Raw genomic sequence first — 15,735 nt, 5'->3', positions numbered from 1 at the left:
TTTCTAACCTCTAGATTCAGGTACCATTTTACAGCAAACACAAAGAACTAAGCAACATTTTACTCTTTGCATAAATGTAATCAACTATATTCAGGATGCAGGAAACTCGCCGGGACAAATAACCTTATCTCTTTAATAAGCAAATAAGAAATGGGAATAAAAATAAATGAGACTTTAAATAAAAGCATCAAGAAATCACAATGTATAGTATTTAGTTGAATCCTGATTCAGTCATGAGATTTTGAAATTTGAATACTGCCTGAATGTTTGATTGTATTAAAGAATTATTGCTAATTTTCCAGAGAATGTGATAATTGTACTATAACTTTTTTAAAGATCTTCTCTTTCACAGATAGAGTAAAATGTTTACAGATGAACTGATAGGATAATATATCTGAGATTTGCTTCAAAATAATAAAGGAAGAGGAAGTGGGTGATGTAAGGCTGAGAAAGGAACGACCACATTTGATGGATTGGTGAAAAGCAGTGGGTATGTGGAAGATGAAGATCATTATACTAGTCTGTTTATATTATGGCATATTCAAAATCCTCCACAGAACTTTCATAAACTGTTGGTGGGAATGCAAGGACAGATACCATTGAAAACAGTATGTGAGTCCCTAAAAAAATAAGAAGTACCACACTATCCAACAATTCCACTACTGAGTATTTTCCCAAAGAAAATTTAGTATGCCAAAGCAGTATCTGCTGCCTACAGCAGCGCTATTCCCAATTGCCAAGACATAGGATTAACCAGAGGCCCATGAATGGATGACTGAATAAAGAAAATGTGTGCGCATACCCACAATGGAATACTATCCTGTTGTTTGTGGAAACATGGATGAACCCAGAGGACATAATTTTAAGTAAAATAAGCCAGGTACTGAAATGGAAATGCCACATGATTTCACTCACAGGCAGAATCTAAAAAAGTTGATCTCCTACAAGTAGAGAGTAGATCAGTGATTCTCAGAGGCTGGAGTGAGTGAGTGAGTGAGTGTGTGTGTGTGTGTGTGTGTGTTGCAAGAGGGGTGACAGCAGAGTCTGGTTAACTGATAAAAAGTCACAGCTCAGCAGGAGGAGTAAGGGTTGGTGCATACAGCTTTAAAAAATTATTATAATTAACCATATCCTATTGTATGGTTCAAAACAGCTAGAAAAAAGGATTTTGAATGCTCTGGCCTTAAAGAAATAAGTGTTTGAGATGAAGCAAAGGGTAAATATATTGATTTGATGAATATAGAATGTGTAAATGTAACAAAACATCACATGGTACCCCCTAATATTGACAATCATTGTAATTAAAAATAAAAACAATGCTGCATATATTTTCCCTAAAAAAGTCACAGAATAAAAATCTCAATAGTTATAAATATCTGAAATATGGCAATATTCTATTAGGAAACAAAAATTTTTAATTTCCTTTTTCATATCCTATTGTGAACAATGCATTAATTCAGAGAAAACCCTTTGTCTTCAGCATTTTCCAGAATGAAGGGAGTGACTTGGCCTGTTATGAATTAAAATGAGAAAAAATACTCAATGTTAAATTATTTCAAACATATTTAATTTTCCTACAAACCAGTAATATCAAGGCTTCTCTTCAAAAGACCAATAGTTATTTTTTCCGCTAATAAATTATAGACAAAAATCCCAATGAAGGAGTTGGCTAAAACCTGTTTTTACTATTTTACTATTATAGAGTAATCTCTGTGGCCCAGCCTTTAGTCTGATCATCAAAATGCCAAAAGAGAAGAAAACTACAGTCTGATTTTAACAGAAGCTAAATATTTGGGGGCAGGGGACCTGTGTTGTTAAAGCAGATTAAGCTGATACTTGCGATACCAGCATTCCATATCAGAGTGCCAGTTCAAGTCCTAGCTGCTCCACTTCCCATCCAGCTTCCTGTAATGTGCCTGCTACTCCTATGGGAGACCAGGATGGAGTTCAGGCTCCTGGCTTCAGCCTGGCCCGTACCTAGCTGTTGCAGCCATGCAGGGAGTGACCAGCACATGGAATCACTCTCTTCTTTGTTGCTCTCCTTTTCAAATAACTAAATAAATCTCTTTTTTTAATTTTACTTATTTTTTTGAGAGGTAGAGTTACAGACAGTAAGAGGGAGAGACAGAGAGAAAGGTCTTCCTTCTGTTGGTTCACTCCCCAAATGACTGCAACGGCCGGAGCTGCGCTGATCCGAAGCCAGGAGCTTCTTCCAGGTCTCCCACGAGGGTTAAGGGGACCAAGTACTTGGGCTATCTTCTACAGCTTTCCCAGGCCACAGCAGAGAGCTGGATTCGAAGAGGGACAGCCAGGACTAGAACCAGCATGTATATGCGATGCCAGCACCACAGGTGGAGGATTACCCTCCTGTGCCATGGTGCCGTCCCCAATAAATCTTTAAAAAAAAAAAAAAGTTTGCTAGTTAGAAACTTCAACAGCAATATCATAAAACAAATTTAACCCACCGTAATTTTGTGTGTGTGCACACACACACACACCCAAAAAAAAATGCTTGATTCTTGAATTCTCTTGTGGTTTGTTTTCATCTCCAGCACCTATATCGAAAAGAAGAAGCAGACAAGCCCCAAAGTCTACAAGTAAAACAACACCTAGGGAAACAGCTTTTGAACTTTTCCAGCTCCATTTGAACCTATTACAGAAGTCCAAATAAATTTAAATTAGGCTATTTGACAATTGGGAGGTATTAAATCCACAGTGCCTTTTTGCCAACAAAGCATTTTTTTGGTCTAGACATCTTATGAAGTGAGTTGACTGCACAGCAGTTACCTTCACTTTAGAAATGAGAAAAATGAATGAAAATATTTGCCTAATGAGACAGTAGAGGAGTTGACCTGAACCCAAATCCCTAAATAACTAGTTCCAATATTTACCACATCTGTCCATACAAATGCATGACCATGTGCAAATCTCTGTCACATAATTACTGCTCTATAACTTGATAAGTATCTCCATCATCAACATCCTTCCCTATAGCACATCCTCATCATCACTAAGTGTCCCAACAGACAGAGCTGCTCTGGAGCCACAGCCTTGTGGTCTGTGAACCGGCAACATTAACAGCACCTAAAAACTTGTTAGGAAAACAGACTCACAGACCAGATCTATTAAGTCAGAATCTTCACTTTAGAGAAGTTCAGGTGATTTTTGGGCACTTTGAGAAGCACTGCACTGGAAGACTCAAACACCTGAGATCAGTTGTCAACGTTCACTCATTCCTCAAGTCCACACCTGTCCAGACTAAAGGTCCTCAGCCTTCAGTATAGTTTCCAAAGCACCAGCCAACCAATTCCTGACTGGCCCCTCTCATCTTCCATCATCTAAAGTGCAGAAAGGAGGTGGCATTTCAGGGGAGATTTGAAAGCAAGACCACCACTTCCTCTGAGCGAGACACCATAGTCCTTTTAATGCCACCTCCAAGTGCCCTTGCTTTTGTCCTTCTTTAATAATTTCCCATCAGCTGCATCATACCAGAGGCATGTAGTAAACAAGATCAACATGTTCCTTGGGCCTTCTTCATGGAACTGCAGTGAAGTCATATGTAACACAGATTTTTGTCAATAACTGAACATATATTCAGAAATGTGGAGCTAATCTATATTAAATCTAACCTTGTTGGCTTCTGTCTTGTGATTGCACCCACCGAGTGCATAATGCATCTTAATTCTCTCATTCAACTGTCTGAAACCTTGACTAGCAGACCTATGTCCTTTTCCACACACTAAAAATGGAAGTATAAGATAGAGGCCTACAGTCACACAGAGTCCACTTCCCTCTGCCTGGCATGAATCCACTCAGTTGTAACTCCACTATTAATCCATCTAACTGTACTGCTACTTGAAATCACTTCCTAACTCCAAAATGTACTCCAAAAATAACAAAGCAATTTTTCTAGCAAAAAAACCCTGGAGATTAGGTCTATACTGACTTAAAGATTGAAAATCAGCTAATATTTCCCCACACCTTGTCTCACTATCAATACTCACTAACAAAAGCACGATAGTCTTTCATTTATATCCAGTTTCTAAATTATGCCAGTCAGAAAGACTACCTTTTTGCTAAAATACATTCACCTACATTGAAACAAAGTATATTAAGCAATCTGTATCAATGTCACCTGAATCTATAATTGGACTGATTTTCCCATGAAGAAAGGCAGCCTACCCACAGAATTTCTCAGTGCTTACATCCAATAATTTGGTTTCTAATCATGTGCTCCTCATTTTCCAAACACATTTCACACAAATTAATGAGTAACATGCATACAATGAAGAAAAGTATTTGATATATGACAACATCTGTGAAATGGTCTCATATTTGGGAAATTAAAATGATTTCCCACTAAATTAATTCTAGAGATTTAAAATTTTTACAGTCACATACCCCTGTCTCATTTTGTGTTATCTTTTCTGTCTCATCCCTGGAAATTCCCCGATTGTACCACCCTCATCCTACATATTAATTGAACATATGCACTAAGAAAATATATAGCAAATGACTCCTACTAGGGATGCCATTTAGGTAATTCAAAGATGAGCAAGATAAGGTCTCCTCCTTGAGGAGCTAATAATCCAGTGGAAAAGAGAAGGGCTGCACACAAATAATTACAATTGAAAGCAATACACAAAGCATACTATGTAAGTATTACAAATAACATGCTTTAAAAAATTCAGAGGAGGAAGCACTCAATTTCTGACTGAGATAATCAGAAAGAGAAAAATACTTCTTAGAGGGAATAGCATTTGTACTTGCATGATAGTTGAACAGGATTTCAATACAGGAGTGGGAAAAGATTTGAAGATTAGTCCTGGCAGACCAGGTAAAGATGTAGAGCAAAAGAGGCGCCAAGACAAACAGATCTATGTTGGTCAAAGGATGCATGGTAAGAAAACAGGCAGACAAGGCCGGAGCACAGGAGGCAGACAGTCTGATAATGATGAGATAAGAACACATGAGCCAACAGGACAGGGGCCCTGAGCAAAATCCATGCCCACACAGTATCTAAGCCTGTCTATTGTCAGGGTTGACTGAAGAGAATCAAGGATTTCTTATTAGTAATATACAACATTAGATAGATAGACTCGTAGATAACACATAAGCAATCTCGATGTTATTAACTTTTCTTCATATTTAAGTGTAATATGATAATATGGATATTCTCTACTATTGGATGGCTATGACAAATTATGGCTTGTCATTTTTTTTTTTTTTTGACAGGCAGAGTGGACAGTGAGAGAGAGAGACAGAGAGAAAGGTCTTCCTTTGCCGTTGGTTCACCCTCCAATGGCCGGCGCGGCCGGCGCGCTGCGGCCGGCGCACCGCGCTGATCCGATGGCAGGAGCCAGGAGCCAGGTGCTTTTCCTGGTCTCCCATGGGGTGCAGGGCCCAAGCACCTGGGCCATCCTCCACTGCACTCCCTGGCCACAGCAGAGAGCTGGCCTGGAAGAGGGGCAACCGGGACAGAATCCGGCGCCCCGACCGGGACTAGAACCTGGTGTGCCGGCGCCGCAAGGCGGAGGATTAGCCTAGTGAGCCGCGGCGCCGGCGGCTTGTCAGTTTTTAATAAAGAACAACTGTGATGAACATCTTTCTTTTTACTTTGTGTGCATACAATTCTTAGAAGAGTAATTATTGGTGAGAGAATATGAACATTTTTAAGACTAATGATACATATTTGACAACTTCATTCCAAAAAGAAGGCATCCATTTGCACCTCCAGCAGCAGTCAATGGATTTACTCATCCTGTGGAATTGTATCTCTCCGTCAAAACAATATGAACAGGGGCCAGCGCTGTGGCTCAGAGGGTTAGAGCCCTGGCCTGGTTGGAGTCCTAGCTGCTTCTCTTCCAATCCAGCTCTCTGCTATGGCCTGGGATAGCAGTGGAGGATGGCCCAGGTCCTTGGGCCCCTGCACCCTTGTGGGAGGCCCAGAAGAAGCTCCTGGCTCCTGGCTTCGGATGGGTGCAGCTCCAGCCATTGCTAACATCTGGGGAGTGAACCAGCAGATGAAGACCTTTCTCTCTCTCTACATCTCCCTGTGACTCTTTCAAATAAATTAAACAAACAAACAAAAACAACAATATGAACAGGGTCTGGTACTGTGGTATAGCTGGTAAAACTGCCACCTGTAGTGCTGGCATCCCATATGGGTGCCGGTTCGAGCCCTGGCTGCTCCACTTCAGATCCAGCTCCCTGCGTTAGCCTGGGAGAGCAGCGGAGGATGGCCCAAGTCCTTGGGCCCCTATACCTGTGTGGGAGACCCAGAAGAAACTCCTGGCTCCTGGCTTCGGATTAGCCCAGCTCTGGCCATTGTGGCCATTTGGGGAGTGAACCAACGGTTGAAAGACAGACTTCTCTCGCTCTGCCTCTCTGTAACTCTCCACCTTTCAAATAAAGAAATAAGTATTTAAAACAAAAAAACAGTATGTATGGGCTTCTGGACACTCCAATGGTGTGAGGATCCAGAGTAAAGAGGAACCAATCTACCACCCACAGTACTTAAAAGGGCCAGGGGAAACCTCACTCTTTTGCTTTAACTGTGATTCTTCACCAGGCACCCAACACTTCACACCTGGGCTGGCTTCATGGCTGTGAGAGCTGCACAGCCCACAGGCACAGAAGAACCTAGTACTTGACTTAATGCTCTACAATCACCTTCTTGAAATTCTTAACTTTTTCACAACAGACTATATTTTCATTTTGTGTTGAGCCCTACAAAGTATGAATCCAGTCCTGCTCACACCTCACAGAGCAAAAGAGAGTATCATGCACATTAGAGATCCTCACAACTTCCCTCCCCCAACTACAACAGAAGTATTGTGTTTATAGGAAAGGTAGAAAAGGAAAATTAAACTGAATCCTCAAGAAATGCATGTTTAAAGAGGATGCATTTTTTCATGAAAACATCATTATCAAATCATCTCTTAACTTCATTACACAGATCAAGCGGACAATGAAATTAAATGGCAGCCACAGAGATGCACAGGAGTCATGAAAAGTAAAAAGTTTCAAAAACCTAGAGAGACAATAATTCAGGAAAACACTAAGCTCAAAGTCAATGAGAACGTGGCTTCGCTATGACTGTATCATCTTCCCAGTAGATTCCTGAACTGAATAAATGTGATTTCTGCTTGGAAATTTTCCTGGAGGCCATCTGGAAAATTAAGGCAGACAGGATAAGTATCTTTTTATTATTCTGAGCAGCATAAAACAATTGGTCTCAGGAGCTGATGAAGACTCTTCCAGAGGAACCCAAGCAGCTAAGCTTGCTACTCCCAAAAACTTTTACACATCCCAAAACTTAACAGACAATTACGATTCCTAGTGAAAACACTACTCTTTTCCCAAGTTTTATTAAAAGCTTAGGAGAAGAACTGGCATTGTGGCACAGCTTATAAAGCCACTGCTTGCAGCACCAGCATCCTATATGGGGACTGGTTCTTGTCCTGGCTGCTCCTCTTCCAATCCAGCTCTCGGCTCATGGCCTGGGAAAGCAGTGGAAGATGGCCCAAGTGTTTGGGCCCCTGAACCCACATGGGAGATTCAGAAGAATTTAATGGCTCCTAGCTTCAGATCTGTGCAGCTCCAGCCTGTTGCAGCCATTTGGGGAGTGAACCAGCAGACTGAAGACCTCTCTCTCTCTCTCTCTCTCTCTCTGTAACTCTGCCTTTCAAATAAATAATAAATAAATCTTAAAAAAAAAAAAAACAAATAAAAATAAAAGTGTAGGAGATCAAAATATATTAGAATTACATAGATAGATCCTAGGAGGGAAGCAAGAAGCATCTCAAGGCTTAAAACCAAGTTTGGTTCATCTCAGGTCCTAATTCCCATCCTGATACTTTTGAGAGCATGTTCCTAAGTCTGGTCTCCAAACAACTGCTTCAGAACCACAGAGGATGTTTGAGAATATTGATCTCTAGGCCCCACTGGGCTGAACCTTCTCAATCAGCATTTCTGGGACAAAGATTCAGAAATCTACTCTCATGACCAACTTTGGAGAAGTCTAGACATACAGCAGAGCTTCTCACTCCTGCTGTGCACACAGATCACCTGGGGATGTTGTGAAAGTACAGGTTCTGATTCACCAGCTGTGGATAGCAGTGGGAATCAGCCTTTCTACCAAGCCAAGAGCAGTAGTTTCCAGCCAGGCTGCACATTAGAATCACATGGAGAACTTTTTTTTTTTTTAACAGAGTTAGAGAGACAGAGAGAAAGGTCTTCTTTCCGTTGGTTCACCCCCCAAATGGCTGCTACAGCCAGCACTGTGCTGATCCAAAGCCAGGAGCCAGGTGCTTCTTCCTGGTCTCCCACAGGCATGCAGGCACTCAAGCACTTGGCTATCCTCCACTGCCCTCCCAGGCCACAGCAGAGAGCTGGACTGCAAGAGGAGCAACCAGGACTAGAACCTGGCGCCCATATGGGATGCCAGCACTGCAGGCAGAGGATTAACCAAGTGAGCCAGGGTGCTGGCCCCACATGGAGAACTTTTAGAACACCCTAATGTGCAAGCCATTTCCCAAAAACTGAATCAAACTGGTGATGGGGTCCATGCACTACCCTGGAATACAGCTGGGGAGCCCAGTCCTACTGTGCTCCCAACAGACTGCTCTCTACTTCCAATGTGAGTAAACAAATTATGCCCACCTTTCCCTCCATTCTGTAGAAGGCAGACCTCAGCTCGCCACTGCAAGCCTAGTAGCACCCCAGCCCTCCGTAGTAATAAATACTCGAGTGTGTTGTGTGGCCTTACACGACACCAGGCTCTACTCTCAGCACCTTACGAAGTTTTTTAAATTTAATCCTCACACAATCCTATAAAGTAGGCACAATTATTATCCCTAATTTATAGGAGAGAAACTGAAACACAGAGGCTAACTTGCTTGCCCAAGGACACACAGCTGAAAGTCACTGGTGGAGGAATCAGGATCTGAACCTGCCACCTGGCAATAGAAAAGACAAAAGACACAATTAAGACTACAGAGGTTTTCTGGGGACTCATTCCCTGCCTCTACACTCCCACACCCCACCCCCACCACATACACACACACACACACACACACACACACACACACACACTTTATAATGGTCGCAATGCTGAAGGGAGCCACAGCTCACTCATTGTAAATAAAAGTATTGAACAGTCTTTATTCTAATAGGGACACCCTAGGAATGTATGTGTAATGGCCATCTACTTATCTATAGGCAGGTAATCAAAGAACAAGTAAACAAGGACATTGCAATAATTGCAGCCGAAGAACTACATGCAGTGGTAAAGTTAGGCTGGTGGTTGAAACAACAGGAAGTCAGCTCTTCCACCAGGAGAAGCTCTAGGAAGGGACACCACTTGCAAAGGCCCTAAAACATAATTCAGTTCAGGTACCTGAGTTGGCTGGCTGCAGTTGGTACAGGATAAAGCTGGGAACCATGACAGGGACCAAATCACACCTCCATATCCAGACACATTTCTCTGCGTTGTCACCAACCCAAATATCTAGCAGAGGGCTCACTTAACTCTTGCCTGGAGCTCTGGCAGGCAGAGCAATAAGGTGCAAGTGTGGCCCCTCCCCTCTTGCTCATTGAGCAGGGGGTGGCACGTGACTCCATAGAGGCCTGCTCCTAGCCCGCCTGCCAGAGGCTTCACCTACTACCAAGCCTGATCACTGGGTAACAATAGCTAGGACATGTTATTGTTATTAATAGGACTGGAGGAGAGATGCAAAATCAGCACCTCAGCCCCCAATGCTTACCACGCAGGAAAGGGCTTTAAAAGGTTCGCAGAGGTGCAGGTTCAGTGCAGTGCATTAGGCTATTGCTTGAGATGCTAGCATGCCATATCAGAGCGCCTGGTTCGACTATGCCTCGCTCTCCTTCCACCTTCCTGCTAATGTACACTCTGGGAGGCAGCTGATGATGGCTCCAGTACCAGGGTCTTTGCCACCCACCTGGGAGACCTGAATTGACGGTGGACTCTGGCTTTAGCCAGGCCCAGTCCTGGCTGTTGGCATTCAGGGAGTGAACTAGTAGATGGAAGATACCACTCTCTGTTTCTGTCTATCTCTCTGCTTTTAAATAAATAAAAATACTCCATTTTTAATTAAAACTCTGCTTAAAAAAAAGTTCATGGAGAATTTATATTATCTTTCAATCCAATTTTTCCGCAAACTTTTTGAAGCCCATATGTTCAATCCTTGAGCTCTACCTATATCTTGTTTCCTAGACCAATTTCTCAAAGCTCCCAGGCCTCTTCTTACCATCTGTAATAATGGCGTTTCATTGAATACTTGCTCTACACACTGTGTGTAGGCGATCCCTGTTAGCTCATGTACCCTTCTGTAAAAAGCATTGAAGCAAGAATCACTATCCCCACTTTAACAGCTCAACAAGCATCTCCAAGGAGTAGGATCACTCAAGCTCATTAAGCTGCCATGGGCATTACTGGTAGCCCCCCAAGGGTGTTTATTGGCCATCCTGATTAACTGCTTCTTGTTTTCTTAACAGATCCTGGTTACAGGAATTAGTCTGAGTAACCTGAAACTTGAAATTCTAAGTATTGGAGCCTGTAATTACAGAGCGATGACTTTTTAAAAAATTACATGCAAAGCTGGATCCAAAATGTCAAATTTCAGGATATATATAGAGCTAACTGATCTTAATTTATGTCCCTGTGATATAGGATATAAATTTAGTAAATGAACTTTGATGAAAGATTTAAAGACAAGTAATAAAGTATGCACTCATTAAACATACCATGCAATATGATGCATAAATACCAAGCCATGTGAATAAATTAACAAAATTTCTCTAAAGAGAACTCTTCCATAGACCTTTATTCCTGTAATAATAATGATTAACATTTACTGAGCACTAACTGTGGGCCAGGCATCATACTAAGCACTCTTTGTATTTAATACTTAAACCTCACTGTAGAGAAAAATAGTAAAATAGCCCCAGTTTACAGATGTGGAAGTAGAAGCTCACAGAAACCATTAAATAGCTGATTAGTGATGTAGGAACAGGGAGTTGGGGGGGGGGGGTGTTCAAGTATTTTGGTTTTGGATTTTGGTTTTAAAGGCAAGTATTAAATGCAGGTATGTGGGGCTGGCAATGCCATCACTTGTAATGCCAGCATCCCATATTCAAGCATTGGTTGGAGTTCTGTCACTCCACTTTTCACCCAGCTCCTTAATGCAGGTAGGAAAGCAGTGGAAGATGCCCCCAAGTACTTGGCTCCTGCCACACACATGGGAAACCAAGATGGAGTTCCCTGGCTCCTGGCTTCAGGCTAGCTCAACCCTACCTGCTGTGTCCATTTAGCAGAGAGAAGGTCTCTTTCTCTCTCTCTCTCTCTCTCCCTCCCTCTCTCTCTGTCACTCTGCCTTTCAAATAAATGCATAAATCAGTCTTTTTTTCAATGCAGGTGTGTCTGTCTCCAGAGTCTTTACTCCTAACGACTCTAAAGCTCTTGATTAGAGAAGTTATCATACTATGTTGTGATGGTGGAGTTGAAGGTCTATCTTCAACTTTGTTCTCACTTTTGAACAATTCACATTTTCTTCTGTTCACCTCTGTCTCCTTCTTTGCAGGACACAGTAGAAATATCATATTAATAGGAATCAGTTAGCTGGTTTACTTCCAACACACGACCTAGGTCAACGATCAATTCTTGCTGAGTCTAAGCAACTGGGTAAATTTTGCCGGAGGATGAAATATCTCAGAAAAAAAAAAAAAATCAGAATCCAGAAAGCAACACTTCATTTAAGTTCCAAAATTCAAACTGCAGTCGATCCCCAAACAAGAGACTTCTAAATTTTTGAGCTTGTTATTAACAGATTGATGTGTGGTAATTCTGTGTCACTCTGAGGAAATGAAAAAAACTGAGCATCTCCAAAAATTCCTCATAAAAATCATCTGTAAATAACAAGAGAGATGTTGAAATATTAACGCCTCCTCCACGAGCACATCAAAAGGCTCCCCCAGCCACCTTCCATCTGCTCGCCCGCCTCTTCGAACGTGAGCACAGCCCCACTCTGCTCTCAGCTTCTCTTGATGTCTGAAAAGATGGAGTGGAAAACTGGTGCAGCATGCTGGGAAGTTTAATCCTCACATTTCAGACACATTTGGATATCTTAATTTAAAATATGGTGGAAAAATAGCACACTTGTGGGCTGTTCATTGCCATATTTTAAATGCAGTGCTCACAAAATTTATTTCTCCATTAAAATCATAAGCATGAATTTCACTTCTAAATGGAAGTAACAATAATAATAGCAACTAACACAGGCATACATAGTATTGTTCTAAGCACCTTCCATACAATGATTCCTTTCATAACCCTGTGATATAACTATTATTGGCCCCATTTTACAGAATAGGAAACTGAGATCCAGATGGGTTCAGTAACTTTCCCAAAGTCATCAAGCCAGGGCCTGAAACCAGAGCTCTGAAATTCAAAATTCTATGTGTTTTTTTGTTTGTTTGTTTTTAAAATTCTATCTATTTTAGTTTATTTGTTTGAGATTCAGAGAGTCAAAAACTTCCCATTCATTGGTTTACTCCCTAAATGTTCATGAGCTAGGTATTCAAACCAGGTCTCCTGGGGCCAGCACTGTGGCTCAGTGGGTTAAAGCACCGGCATCCCATATGGACGCCAATTCTAGTCCCGGCTGCTCTTCTTCCAATCCAGCTCTCTGCTATGGCCTCGGATAGCAGTAGAGGATAGCCCAAGTCCTTGGGCCCCTACACCCACATGGGAGACCCAGAAGAAGCTCCTGGCTCCTGGCTTCAGATGGGTGCAGCTCCAGCCATTGCTACCATCTGGAGAGCGAACCAGTGGATGGAAGACCTCTCTCTGTCTGTACCTCTCTCTCTGTTACTCTTTCAAATAAATAAAAAATAAATCTTTTAGAAAAAACTGGTCTCCCACATACATAGCAGGGATCCACCTGCTTGAGCCATCACCTCTGCTTCCCAGGGTACACATGAGTGGGAAGTTGAAATAGAGAGAGGAGCCAGGATTCAAATCCAGGCACCCCAAATAGGGTAGGGGCATCCCCACCATGGTCTTACCCACTAAGCCAAACACTTGTCCTCAGAGTCTATATTTTTTTAAAGATTTATTTATTTATTTGAGTCAGAGTTATAAAGAGACAGGGAGAGATAGAGATAGAGAGATAGATAGAGATAGAGATAGAGATAGAGATAGATAGAGATAGATAGAGATAGATAGAGATAGAGAGATTTTCCACCCACTGGTTCACTTCCCAAATGGCCGCAACATGCAGGGCTGGGCCAGGCCAAAGCCAGGAGCCAAGAGCCAGGAACTTCTTCCAGGTCTCCCACTTGGATACAAGCACTTGGGCCATCTTCTGTTGCTGTTCCAGGTGCATTATCAGGGAGCCGGACCAGCAGTAGAGCAGCCAGGACTAGAATCAGTGCCCACATGTGATTCCGGCGCTGCAGGTGGTAGCTTTACCTTCTACGCCACAGCACCAGCCCCTAGAGTCTATATTTTTAACAACTATGCCAAATTTTCCCAAGAGGCTTCAACTGCTACCTACTTTTTTTTTTTTTTAATTATTTATTTATTTATTTATTTGAAAGGCAGAGTTACAGAGAGGCAGAGGCAGAGAGAGAGAGAGGTCTTCCATCCACTGTTTCACTCCCCAAACAGCTGCAATGGCTGGAGCTGCACCAAGCCGAAGCCAGGATCCTGGAGCCTCCTCCAGGTCTCCCATGCAGGTGCAGGGGCCCAAGGACTTGGACCATCTTCTACTGCCTTCCCAAGCTGTAGCAGAGAGCTGGATCACAAGTAGAGCAGCCGGGATTTGAACCAGCGACCATATGGGATGCCAGCACTATAGGCGGCAGCCTTACCCACTATGCCACAGAGCTGGCCCCAAACTACTTTTAAATCTTTTCTTCTCCAAGAAGAAAAGCATATTGAAGCAAAAAAAAAAAAAAAAAAAAAAAAAAAAAAAAAAAAAAAAAAAAAAAAAAAAAAAAAACAGTTACAGGGTGAGTCTAGTTGGTTGAATATCCATCCGCCAAAAAGATATGTCCAAGTCACAACTCACTGAACCTTTGACTGTGACCTTATTTGAAAAACAAAGACACAGCTCTTTGCAAAGTACCTGAAGTTAAATATCCCAAGAGAAGGCTGCCCTACATTTAACAATATTTCCTAAGTCCAATGTTAAGTGTCCCTTACAAGAAAAGATAGAGGGAAATCTGACACACCGAGACACACAGGAGAAGATTATGTGAAGACAGAGACTGGAGTGATGCATCTACAAGACAACGAATTCCAGCAGCCACCAGAATGTAAGAGGCATGGAATCCATTCCCACTCAGAGCTTTCAGAAGCAGCCTACCCGGCCAGCACATGGATTCCACACTTGTGAACACCACAGCTTTACATGAATTAAATTAAGCCACCAAGTTACAGGCAGTCTGTTACAGCAACCCCAGGAAACTAATACAGTCAGTCATGGACTCCAAAAACGTGAACAGAAATCCATATCCTTGCTTTACAAATCAGGGAAACTGAGGTTGTTAGTGAGAACTTCAATGGCATGCTGTGGATCACACAACAGCTCTGTGACAGAGCCCAGCTTGGCTCTTGGCTACACAATTAGCTTCCTGATTCCTAGGTTAGCCCATTTGCTAAGGCCTTTCATTTACCTCTTTGAGAAGCAGGATCACACAGTGTTTGCAAAAAAGCACTTTAGAACACAACCACTAAACCAAGCATTCTGGCTCTACCATTTCTCATCTGTGAAATAGGAACAAAAATGACACCTGCCTCCTAATGTTCTTATGAGGAGAAAATGGGTCAACATATGTGTTTGGTATAAAGTAAGTGCTCAATAAATGGTATCCATTGCTGTTATTTTCCAATATTTACTGATAAAGAGGAAATTATATAACCAAGGGTTTGGGGGCTGGTGCTATGGTAGTAGGTTAAGCATCCACCAGCAGTGCCAGCATCCCATATGGCCGCCGGTTTGAGTCCTGGCTACTCCATTTCTGATCTAGCTCTCTGCTTATGGCCTGGGAAAGCAACAGAAGATGGCCCAAGCACTTGGACCCCTGCACCCACATGGGAGACCCAGAAGAAGCTCCAGGCTCCTGGTTTTGGATCAGCTCAGCTCCGGTCATTGGGGCCATTTGGGGAGTAAACAAGTAGATGGAAGACTTTTCTCTCTCTCTCTCTCTCCATCTCTATCTGTAACTCTGCTTCTCAAATAAATAAAATAAATCTTTTAAAAAGAGAAAGAGAGTGCAAGAATTTCACGCTTTTGTGCTGTTTAAAAAAAAAAAAAAAAAAAAAAAAACAGAGTTTGGCAGTGCCTGGAAAAGAAACTGATAGACGCATTGACAGAATTTATCTTTATGAGTAGAAATTTATGACAAACCCTATTTCCCAATTTCAAATTACTATTTTCACTTTTATTTAAAAGTAGGGGGGGAGGGAGAGAGAGGGAGAGAGAGATCCCCCATCTGCTGGTTTATTCCCCAAATGCCTGCAATAGCTGGAGCTAAGCCAGGAACTGGAAACTTCATCCAGGTCTTTCACCTGGGTTGCAGGGAACCGAGTACTTAAGTCATCACCTGCTTCTTCCCAGAGTGTATATTAGCAGAGCTAGAATCAGAAGTAGAGCTGAAACAAAAACTTGGTCACCCCAATATGAGATTAAGGCATCCTAAGTAGCATCT

The 15,735-nt window shown here is 42.2% G+C and overlaps 1 protein-coding gene and 1 long non-coding RNA gene across 23 annotated transcripts in view; both read right to left on the bottom strand.

The window, feature by feature from the left end:
• LOC149124347 (uncharacterized) overlaps positions 1-15,337 on the bottom strand; it is an 81,410-nt gene extending 66,073 nt beyond the window's left edge. Inside the window, exons 1-3 of one of the 2 annotated variants that reach the window (XR_016214780.1) lie at positions 9,401-15,337; positions 2,466-2,555; positions 1,397-1,510 (exon numbers count right to left, since the gene is read on the bottom strand). This is a non-coding gene — a long non-coding RNA (uncharacterized LOC149124347). Of the gene's footprint in view, positions 1-1,396; positions 1,511-2,465; positions 2,556-9,400 lie in introns of those variants that run through there. The other variant, XR_016214781.1, reaches the window with a different exon arrangement.
• The window catches only part of ERC2 (ELKS/RAB6-interacting/CAST family member 2), a 1,012,357-nt gene that overhangs the window by 930,603 nt on the left and 66,019 nt on the right, over positions 1-15,735 (bottom strand). The gene's annotated exons all lie outside the window — the stretch shown is intronic.

The sequence above is a fragment of the Oryctolagus cuniculus genome, chromosome 10 (genome assembly GCF_051225735.1).
Source record: "Oryctolagus cuniculus isolate XC-2025 breed Fujian yellow rabbit chromosome 10, ASM5122573v1, whole genome shotgun sequence".
NCBI classification, from domain to species: Eukaryota; Metazoa; Chordata; class Mammalia; order Lagomorpha; family Leporidae; genus Oryctolagus; species Oryctolagus cuniculus.
This window is presented reverse-complemented; position numbering and strand designations above follow the sequence as displayed.